Here is a 12,345-nt window from a genome sequence, read left to right on the forward strand (position 1 = left end):
CATATGTATGTATTCTAAACTATGGAATTTCTACATTCATGTTAGTTCAACCCCTGGGCATAGCACATCTTCATTCTTCTGTATATTTAAAATAAAATGTAAACGCAAAAGAGGAATGTAAGTATAAGATGAAAACATAGATGCACAGTGTTATTCAGAATTGTAAGTCACAAAGTGCAGTCTCAGTCATGAAAGTTATTATTAATAATGCTAGTTCAATTGCTGGCAATTATAAAGAAAACTGACTGCATAACGAATAACCTCCATTCACAAAGCTTCAATCCGGAAAGAAGCGCTCACATCCTCAGAGTCAAAGGATGTGAGGTTACTGCTAAATGTTCTCTACCTCCCAACCAGACTAGCACACTCAAGCTCATTGGTTCACCCTCAGAGTACACGAGATAACAAATCAGAAACTACACTCCTCGTTGGTACTAGTTTGCTATTTGCTATTTGGAAGAACAGTGTGGTCACGTTTGTGAATTGCATACCCCTTCCGTGGCTTATGTATTTGACAGCACCTTGGCAAGCTTTCTACGTAGGAAAGTTTAAGGCTAAAGCGATTCTGCGAGCCTTCTTGCATAGTAGCCCAGGTTTTAGGACCTGTCAATCGAGTGACATTCTGCTTTCAAATGAGTCACACATATTTGCTTACTTTCCCTGTTCATCTGCATGCCTCCAGCAAGGACCTTCCACTCTGTATGGAATGGAAGGATTAGTCAATGGATTTTTCCTGAATAAACATATTTTTCCTTTAAATTCAGGAATATTTTTATATCCATCTTTTAAATCCAGAAATCCAGAAGTATTTAAGAATGAGAATGTGCATGCTCACAGTAAGCGACTATGACTCAGTGACTAGGATCCTTATACACTGAGGTGGCTGTTAGACACTGGGGTGGTTGTACTGCAGATTAACCTGACATTTGAGTTGGAAACGTCATGGACATGAATTTCCTAGACCTTGTAAATGTAGGTTGTGTATTGTTAATTCAAGGGTGGCAAAAACATTAGCAAACCAAGACTTCTTTCCACATTCATTTTCCTTGTCAATCAACATGCCACTACGGCAAACACAAAATATTAGACACAAAAGCCTATTTAAGAGGATATGAGGCATCCTTTTCATATAGGATGTGGTTTTGATGTTGAGATTCCGTCTTGGAAAGGTGTATGGTATGTCAGACATGCTTCTGGACACTCACAAGGCCAAGAATAGTCTTTAGCAACAGCCAATGCTCCCCTCTGGTCACAGCACAACCTCTCCTTTCTAAGCATTTCCTTAGCTAGCATTATAAAATTGTACCAGCCTAGTTCTATAGATCCATGGCTATCTATTCTCTACTCTAATAAAATATAAAAAATATTATAATTATATTTATTCTTTATTTGCTTATAAAATACTTATTGTGTTTCTGTTATAATTGTTAGGAATATTTCCTAACATTAGCTCCCTGTCGATGCAAAATTCCCAATCAAGCTAAATCAAAATAAGCCAAATTTAAAAATATCCAGGTTTAATGGGAGTTCTGTGCTCTTGGGTGGCCCCAAGGGGGAACCGGGAAGCCGCGGAAACATGACCCCTGGAAGAAAGAAAGGGAGACCACATGTTCCTCTTTTGGGGTATCACTTAAAGACGCTAGGAAGTGGTCCTGACCCTATCCCCAGGGAGGGGTCAGGACCAGGCCTGGGGGCTGGGATTGATGCGAGGGGCAGGGGTCTATGCTTCCAACTTGACATTCCAGACTTTTCAGATATAGGGGTCACAGAAAATTGGAATGGTAATTATGACAAGCACTTAGGCGCTCTTTGGAAACAAAGGGCGAAGACTCAATTCTGGCTAATTCCTGCGGGCACAGGGCGGCGTGGGGAAGGGGAGAGCCAGGTATCCACGTTTAGCAAGAGGTGTGGCTGGAAATGCATCCCATGAACTGTCATCCCGGAGAAGGCAGGCAGCTGTTCCTTGGGGGATGGGGAGTGAGAAGGCAGGTGTCTAGTGGAAAAAATTATTATCACTAAAGATGAGTGTGCCAGAATGAGGAGCAGGTAGGCCCTTCATTGTGGCATCCTGAAAAACCAGAGGGTGGAAGGTCCTGTCTGCTGGACAGACCAAGTGTCTTGAGTAGGCGACCGTTTGAGCCTGGAGAAATGGTACCAGCATGGGTGTCCCAAGAGCTTGGCAGCTGAGGGGGTGGTGAGGTCCTGTCCATCGAGGTTCAAGAGACCTAGGAGTTAACTGTTTGAGGAATACTCTGTCCTCTGGGGAGAGCGGGGCAGGTTTAGGGGCATTAGGATCCACAGGTGTTGGGGCAGGGAGACAACTGTCAGCGTGTGAATGGAGAAGGGACCTTAAAAGGGAGAGGTAGGGTAGGTACCCTGCCAGTGGAGGAGTTTGAACTGGTAGGTGATGGTTAAAGAGAAAGGACCTGCCATAAAGGGCTCAGGCCCATAGGGGAACATGCAGTAGCCCTGAGGTGAGGGGTCAAGATAACCTGAATTCAGTGGAGAGTTTGGTTAGTTGTTGTTTGATGGGTCCCATTGTCCAGGAGATGTTGAGAGCTTCTGACACCAGCTCCATGACCCTGAGCCACCGCATCTGCTGTTTTTCTGAAGTCTGGAAACGCAGATAGGGCACAACCTCAGAGTAGGTGTAGTACAGTATCGCGCCACATGACCATTTAGGCCGCACTTGATAGAGCCCTGTGGTTGACTTCCCTTGTCCCCCTTCCTGTGACTTTAGGGCAGTTGCTAAGGCCTGGGCCTGTAGATTGTTGTAGCTTTGTCTGTCGGAAAGACTCAGCTGATTCCTCTCGGACATTAAAAACTTTAAAGGCCATTTTCATCAATTCCCGTATAGGAGTTTGGGGACCATCCTCACCTTTTTGTTAACTCTTTCCTAATATCTGGTACTGACTAAGGAAGCAGAATAATTAGTAGAAAAGGAACCTAGCCACTTTTCTACCTGAGAGAGATTTAGAAGAGAAAAGGGAGCAGGGGAGGGGCTAGCCCAGTGCACAGAGGGGGTCCAGGAGTAGACCGGTGAGGTAGGAGAGAAAGGGGGAGGTGGAAGTTGACCGTGAACCTCCAGATTGGGAAAGGGAGGGGAAAGAATGTTGCTCTGCAGGAGGGGGATTGGGAAGTACGGGCTTGAGGGAGTGGGGGAGGGGCCAGTGCCTCTGGTGCTGTGAGACACTGGCTACTAAGGGAAGGGGGCGGGGGGGGGGGGGGGTGGTGGCGAGAGCTCAGTGGCCAAAAACCATGGACATATATTTGTAAGCTCTGTTTATTTGTATCAGACAGGCTCAATTTTAAAAGATTTTTGTAAGAGGCTTATAGGGGCAACAACAGACCAGGCTTTGAACTGTAAATGCCCATTTGGAGTCTATGTCCAACCACGTGGCCTAAGTCCATTTCAGCACGTCCTCCAAATTGGCTCTTAGGTCCAAAAGATTGAATGCCCAGTGTCCCAGGACAGACAGATCTCCACCTCAGCCAAGCCCAATCTCGTGGAATTGACTGCAGCCTCGGACTCAAATTCCTGGCGTGAGCTCATGACTTCAGCAGGACTCCGAAAACAACAAAAATAAGTACAAATGGGTACCCCCAAAACCCTATAGCATATACAAAAAAAAGGGACTCACCAAGACGCAGCCGCTGTAGCCCAGAAGCCAGTTTTAAGCATGGCGTAGAGAGTTCAAACTGTAGACTAGGGGTCTTTCAACACGTGGCCTGCCAAGTGGAAAGGGTCTGCCCTAGCTCAGCGGAACCTCCAAAATGTTAGGAATATTTCCTAACATTAACTCCCTACTGAGGCAAAATTCCCAATCAAGCCAAATTTAAAAATATCCAGGTTTAATGGGAGATCTGCACTCTAGGGTGGCCCCAAGGGGGAAACAGGAAGCCATGGAAACAAGACACCCCCTCCCAGAAGAAAGAAAGGGAGACCATGTGTTCCTCTTTTGGGGGATCACTTAAATACCCTAGGGAGTGGTCCTGACCCAACCCCCAGGGAGGGGTCAGGACCTGGCCTGCTGGAATTTGGAGTCCAGACCAGGCCGGGGGCTGGGATAGATGCCAGTAGCCGGGGCCTATGCTCCCAACTTGACAATAATTATACCAAGTCTCTCTGAATTTTGAAAACATATCTGTTTTTTAGTGTGTGTGTGTGTGTGTGTGTGTGTGTGTGTGTGTGTGTGTGCACGTGAGTGGTGTATGCATGGGAGTACACAGCTGCACACACTCAGAAGGCAGGAAAGGGAACCCAGTGTTCTCCTTTGTCTCTATCAGTGTTGTCTTGAGATGAGAGCTCACACTGAACTAGAAGCTCACCATTTGGATTGATCTTGCTGAGGTGCCTGTTCTTAGGGTTCACCTGTCATTGCTTCCCAACACTGGTGTTGAAGACATGCATGTCCATGTAAAAGGTCTTTTGCATGGGTTCTGGAGGTTTGAGGTCAGGTCCTCGAGCTCTCAGAGCAAGAGCTCCTGTCTACTGGTTCTCTCCCTGGCCTGGAAACATTTCTTTATTTCCTTCTAATAGCCGATATAATGAAGATGAATTTCATCGTTTGATCTCTTTTCCAAGAAGTCTATGTGATTTTGTTATGCCCAGATCTGCGAAGTATCCTGTAGAAGGAGCAGCGGGCTGCGTCCTGCCTCCTGGCTCCCAGATAGCTTTACCTGAAATAATTACACAGAAACTGTATTCTTTTAAACACTGCCTGGCCCATTATCTGTAGCCTCTTATTGGCTAACTCTCACATCTTGATTAACCCATTTCTAATAATCTGTGTAGCACCACGAGATCGTGGCTTACCAGGAAAGATCCTAACCTGCATCTGTCTTGGAGAGGAGAGTCATAGCAACTACCTCACTGCCTTCTTCCTCCCAGCATTCTGCTCTGTTTACTCTGCCTATCTAAGCTGCTGTCCTATCAAAAAGGCCAAGGCAGTCTCTCTATTAACCAATGAAAGTATCATATGGACAGATGACCCTCCTCCATCATTTCCCCTTTTTCTGTTTAAACAAAAATGAAAGGCTTTAACTTTAACATAGTAAAATTACATATAACAAAACAGTTATCAAGCAAGAATTACAGTTATATTTATATCTATTTATCTTTTATCATAATTAAGGAAAACTATAACTATCTATTTATTCTTCAACTCCATCAAAGACTCCAGAAGGATATAATACTACCTAAGTAAGCAAGAAATAAGCAACTTCCAAAACTCTAGAAATGACAGAGACATCTTGCTGCCTGGACAGTCACCCAAAGTTCCTCTGTACCGTTGGGGCATCTATCTTCAGCCTACAGGCCCATAGTATCCAGCAGACATTTCCATGAAGCAGGAAATTTCAAAGGCAGTTCACTCACTATCTGCTGTGTCCTGCAGAATGTCTCACAGACTCTTTCATGAATCAGGAACCCCGAAAGATCATCTCACCTTTAGGCAAGTTCAGCAGTCCTCTCTCTGCGGGTTCTCTGTGTCCAGTTTATACAACAGTCCAGGCAAGAGCAGTTTCTTGCCCAAATGGCTAACCAACTCTATAAGGAGCCTCTTCGATGCCCATCTTCCTCTTGAAGTAGATTGGTGCTGCCAGGAGCAGACGTGTCTCATTGTCATGAAAAGCCCTAAGTTATTAAAACATTAAATGCCATGTTCTGTAGTCTTTGAAAGATATGAAGAATGCCCATCTTAAATATATCTATGCACATCTAGAAAATCAAACTAACATTACTACAAGCTTGACTATTATCGATGATTATCCATTAACAACCTATATTTTAATTATACATTGCATTTTTAAATGAACTATACACTCACAATACCTCAATCAAGATCAGAAATATATATACATATAACAAAATTGACCTTAAAATCCATACCAATGCAAATTATTTATATCTATATCATATCCCTCTTTAAATGTAAAAGAACACTTATAAGCAATATTTGGGAATATGGACGTAGTTATTTCTCTCCGAACTTCGTCCTGCTGTATAGGGGTGCTGTTAATCAGGTCTTTCATGGTATAAACTATGTGCTAGGTTCATCTCAGTCGGCAGTTGAGCAAAGTAATTTCTTGAGGGAGTTCTTAGCAACCTTTCGGGAGGACGGGGTCTATCATACCATATTGGGATAGAAGCAATCCACAGGGTCTCATCCTCTGTGAAAACAAAAGAAGAACTTTTCCAAAGCATCATAACCTTAGATCCAAATTTTGAAATCAAGGTATTTTCAATATATCTCTCTTGGATTAGTTCAGCAGCATTTATAAACAAGTATCTTTTAGCAGCTGTTGCTCCTTCCTCAGCATTCAAACAATTCAAAGAGAGCAGAATAGCATACAGTATCAAGATTCTCTGTGTATTTTCCATCTTTATGTGGCTTTATTTTAACCTCTATTTCTTTTACTTTTACTTTTACTTTTTGGCACAGGTTCTCAGTATATCTTTGTCCTGGAATAACTCTGTAGATGAGGCTGTCCTTGAACTCACAGAGATCTGTCTGTCTCTGCCTCCCCATCCATACCACTGGAAATTATTCATATCTATATCATCTCCCCCTTTAAATGTAAAAGAACATTTATAAACAATATTTGGGAATATGGGCGAAGTTATTTCTCTCCAAATTTCTTCCTGCTGTTTAGGGGTGTTGTTATTCAGGTCTTTCCTGGTAAAACCTGTGTGCTAGGTTCATCTCAGTAAGCAGTTGAGTGAAGTAATTTTTTGAGGGTGTTCACAGCAACCTTTCAGGAGGGTGTGGTCTATTATACCATATTGGGATAGAAGCAATCCACAGGGTCTCATCCTCTGTGAAAACAAAAGAAGAACCTCCTTTCCAAAGCATCATATCCTTAGATCCAAATTCTGAAGTCATAATACCCTTATATCCATTCTGGTTTAGCTTGGCAGCCCATATAATGAAATGTCTCTCTGTATTTAGCTCCTTCACAGTCAAAAATTTTAAAGAAAACACAATATACAGAATCCAAACTCTCTGTGCATTTTCCATTTTTACGTGGCTTATTTTTCTTTATATATTTTAATCTATAACTATCTGTACTCTGTCTCTTTAAAGACTTTACCTTTTTTTTAAGGCATTAACTTTATTCTCTATATTTTTTTTCTTCTCTCTCCTAAGCCTATGTACAATCATCCAACACTGTGACCCATTTAAAGGTCTTTTATGTCTGAATATGTCCTATTGAGTATCTGTAATTCTTTACTATCCAGGAGCACTTCTTAAAATGCTAAGCACTTCTTAAAAACTTAAGTTGCACCATGTAGAGGTAATATGGTACCACCTGCGTCCTGTCCAGTCTACACCTTAACTGCGCTGTTATTAGGATAATTACGATAGTTTCTGCCTGAGACCAGCACAGTTCAGCACGGCTGAGCTGAGCCACTCCTGCCTCAGCCATTTGGTACCCCTGAGCCGAGCACAGTTCCAGGAACACAGCAGTACACATTGCCATCAAACAAATCATAGCACTTTACTCCAAATGTTCCATTCAAAAGCTCTGTCTCCCACAGGAGCCAGACAGAGATCACTATGGCGTCACAGCCCAGAAACTGGTATTTCAAAACCACCATGTTCTAGAAGACCTGATCCCACTGCTTACTCAGGCGGGAAGAGCCGAGCCATGAGCATGGTCTCAGCTACTTTATTCCTGACCCCAAGTGGGTACACAAACGTCCGGGTCCAGAAATGCTCTGTAGCCGGAGTTTGCACCAGCAACAGGACCCAGGAAGCTGTGTTTTAAAACGACAAGGCTTTTTGTTTTGTTTTGTTTTGTTTTTTGCTGATGTTGCTGAATCAGGAAATCTCTCTAGGGCACACCCTAACAAACAGCAAAAAGCTGTGTTAAACTCACTTTCCCTTTTTTTAAGCCGTCTCAGGTTTTATGTGGAGTTCATTACGACACTGGGTGTCATTTGTAGAAGGAACACTGGGCTGCATCCCGCCACCTGGCTCCTGGCTAGCTTTACCCAAAATAATTACATGGAAACTGTATTCTTTTAAACACTGCCTGGCCCATTATCTGTAGCCTCTACTGGCTAACTCTCACATCTTGATTAACCCATTTCTAATAATCTGTGTAGCACCATGAGGTGGTGGCTTACCGGGAAGGATCTTAACCTGCGTCCATCTTGGAGAGGAGAGCTATAGCGTCTGCCTGCCTCTGCTTTCTTTCTCCCACAATTCTGTTCTGTCTACTCCACCCACCTAAGGGCTGTTCTGTCAAAAAGGCCAAGGCAGTCTCTTTATTAACCAATGAAAGTAACACATTGACAGATGACCCTCCTCCATCAGTATCCCCCAAAACCAACAAGGACACCTAGTCCCATATGTAAAAGCAAAGAGCATTTATTCTATACAAGTTTGCAAACTCAGACTCTCTGTGTCCAACATATTAGAGTGATCAGAGAGACTCCAGCTCAGTTAGACTTGGATTTTTATAGTAGTAAAGGTGGGGGATGAGGGATTTCTAAGGTTTAGGATCCCTGACTGGCTGACATTTGTTTAGGGGTGCCCTGGTGAATGTGTGCTGGCAGCTGATTCTATCTACAAGGGTTGGAATGTTAAGAATTTCCTTTGAATGGTCTGTCCCTGACTGCTGTCTGGGTAATCTCAGTTTGTGGTCCTTTCCTGAAACCAGGTATTGCCTCAGGGTAAACTACTGAGACTCAGGCCTCTATCTTGGCTAGCAAGGTCCTACACTGGCAGGTAATAATGTTTGGAAGTTAAGAACTTCCTTTGGGTGGTCTGTTCCTATTAAGCTTATCACGGTTGGGTCCCACAATTTTATTTCATACTTATCTGTGATTAGTACCTATTTGTTTGTTGTCTTTCTTCTGGTAGACATGCTAATGATTTTATTAACATATTTTTGTTCTGCCTATTGGAGATTCACTGTCATATTTCTGCACATCTACAAAGCATGCATTAATCAAATAAAATCATTTTAGTGATACAACTCCCAGCACCTATCCCAATCCCTAGTAAATTCTAATCTCCTTATTTTAACTTCTACTAACGAAAAAGAATGCATAATGTTAATCCTTCTGTATTGGTAGACACTTTTTGATGCTCAAGCATTTCTTTAATCCAGATAAAGCTTTGTGTAGAATTGATTGTCTTGTAATCACTCCATCCTTCTCTCTGAAGGCTCTTCCTAGGGTGTAGAATTTTTCTCTGGCTCCACTGAGAGGTGAGGAAAGATAGCTCTTGGTCCTGGAACCACTTCCTGCTGTGTGTGCTAGACTGTGTGATTCTTTTCTTTGGTTTTTCAATCGGTTTGATTCATACGCTTTCTCTCATCTACACACACTGGGGAGGGCATTCTGAGAAGATTTTAGAAATAACACCAGTAAAACCATGTGCTCAAGTGGATTGACGGGCAATCTTCAGATGGTGTGTAACATTTCCACTGCCGGAAATGCTAAAGGTTGAAATGTTTAAACAGAAAATGGCCAGAGTAATTTACTTTATAAATACCTACTATTGTGAATTCCCATACAAGACTTTGGTACACTCACCCAGATTCTCCCTGTGTGTGCTCCAAACTTCTCTGTGATTCAGAAATCGAATGAACAGTGTGAAAGTGTATCCTTTCAAACCAAGTCTTTGTCTACGTCCTGGCACAAGGGTATCTTAGTGTGTGAACGTCAAATCTGAATACTGACCCAGAAGTAAAGCTGTTACATTTTAAGGATGATTGCATCAACACATTATTTATTTTTTATTGTGTGGTGATCAAACACATGATAAATTTAAGAGTGGAATTGGAGACTGACTTTAATAATATTATACAATAGTTCACTGTTTGATCTTAAAATTGAATGAGCTATCCTGGCATGTAATCTGCCATTCTTTTTAATATTCAGGAAATCCACAGTGAATGATCTCTGAGTCTTCAGAGCTAGTCTTTCCTCCTTCTAACTAGGAAGTGTGAACACATCTCTACTTATGGGACAGTTTGAACTTGATACATTATGGATATAAAATATCATTACCATTACATCAATTCATAAGTGGAAGGTTGCTCCAGTCAATCTTTTCCCCCCAGTTTTTATGACTATATGGAAAGGTCCTACAGCTTGATACTCAACTTGTAGATTCAAAAGTTCATTCCAAAGTCCATTCTAATTGTTATTATAACTTTAATAGCATATTTATTAAACACTGTTATTTTCTGCCCTTGTTCCTAACCTCTTGTGGTCCACAATAGCAGAGGTAAAGTTCATTTGTTTTGTTTTTCATTCTTTCTTTCTTCCCCTCTCCCTTTTTTAATACAGCCCCATTCACACCCCAGAATAGAAAATCAATTAAAAGAGATTTTTGAGAGTGGATTAATGATTTTCTTTGTGTCAAATGGTGTTCTTGATGGGATCTGCCGCCAGTGTGGCAAAAACCTAGAGTTGGAGGTTCTGTCATTGGGTTCCTGTGTGATTTCTCTGGAGAATGTATGTTCACAAGAGATCCCCGGTGTGGATGGAACATTCCAACAGACCTCTCATTTAGAGTCTGAACATGAAAAGAAACCACATGGACTTGTGCGCTCGAGTTCATTCTGTCCATCACGCTACTGAAGAACATATGTATAAAGTGATTGAAGCCTCATTCTCCTTTAGGCTTCTTTATTCAATGGCCTTGATGACCCACTTTTTACTCATTTTGGGCAATTAAGTTGAAACTGAGCACACTGGTAGTAGGAAAGGTGGAATAATGGAGGGAGAAGCCTTATGCTGCCACTCTCTAGAAGACAATGGTTCTTAAGTTTTAAATGGCCTGAAAAGGAGGAGCATCCGGGCTTGTCCCTTCCCCTAACTTCTTCATTTAACTGTGCATGATACATTCTGCAAGGTCTGAGGAGTAAATATGAAGGGTTCAAATGAAAGTAACCATACTCCCAAAATCAAGGCAGTAGAGTGCCTATGGCAGAGCTTACTGAATAGTTAATGTTTGTACCATGAGACCAGTGTGATTTAGCTGAAAGGTAGAAACACAGCTGACTTCATTCAAGATTCATTGAATCTTTTCCCCTCTCTTTTCACTACTTTGATTTGGGGGGTACTTTTAAAATGTCCTTGATTTGCTTGAGACCTGTATTAAGAGCATAGACCTCACATATATCACCATGGATGAAGATCAAGCAGGGAAGAAGATTGTTCTCCACATAAAGCCCAATGATTTGAAGGAAAAAACTGAAAGATACCTGAATAAGAGTATTGATTTCATTGATTTGTGATCAGGCAGCCAATAGGATGAATAAGAAATATCTCTCATACTTTATAATGTACTATGCAAGCGTGTGTGTGAGTGTGTGTGTGTGTGTGTGTGTGTATGCTGTTCGTTGTGGTGGTACCTGCTTTAACCTCAGCACTTGGATGGAGAAGGACAGGTCTCTGTGAGTGTGAGGCCAGTTTAGTTTGTGTAGTGAGTAAGAGTGTATTCAGGGCAAACAGATGGGGCAGGGATGGATGACGCATTTTAGATAATGTGTATATGATTACATAACTGACTTTTATGTAGTTTTTCAAACACTATAAAATAAAAATAGTCATAAATGTTGTTTCTAGTACAGACATTTCAAGCTTAGAAGTAATGTTGCGGCTAAACTATAATTGAAATTTTTGCCAAATGTGGTAGCCCATGCCTTCCCAGCACTTGGGAAGTACTAGGTCAGTCAGAAATACTCAGAGACCTTGGTTTGTTTGTTTGTTTTTCTATTATTTTTATTTATCTATTTTTGTGTAACAAGAATTTATTTTTTATATTCTTTGCCTAAAACCAGGCCCTTTGAGGGAAGACACACTCAAGTAAGTGTGGGCTGAAGCCCTGGCGGAAGTCCTAAAATTGAAACTTTTACTGCTCAGAGTGACTAGACAAGCATGTGTGGCACCTGAGGTATGACTAGCAGATGAAAAAGGAAACACTCGCTAAACTGCACTTGAAGAAAAAAAAAGTGTTTTCTTGCACTTTCTCACTCTCCTCCTCCTACCCGCAAGCAGTTAACTCACACTTAGAGAAACACTCGTCAACCCTTGGTGGTGATGGAGAAAACCAAGTTGATTCAGTAGTGCACTAACATCTTGAGCTTCTGAGACCATTAGCAGACAAGCTGGCTGCACGTAGTCAATGCCCAGTGCTCTTCAGTTACAGAGTAAACTTCAGCCTGCCAGGTGTTTGGTTACCGCCAGCCTCTAATCCACAGAGACAAGAATAAAACACCACGTCTCATTAACACTCCTCCGACTTTGTGCTCTGCGTGACCACAGGCCGTCGTTGTCACATCCTTCTCTTACTTTGGTCATAATGAGGAGGAGTTCACACA

The sequence above is a fragment of the Myodes glareolus genome, chromosome 1, assembly GCF_982192425.1.
Source record: "Myodes glareolus chromosome 1, mMyoGla1.1, whole genome shotgun sequence".
Classification (NCBI taxonomy): Eukaryota; Metazoa; Chordata; class Mammalia; order Rodentia; family Cricetidae; genus Myodes; species Myodes glareolus.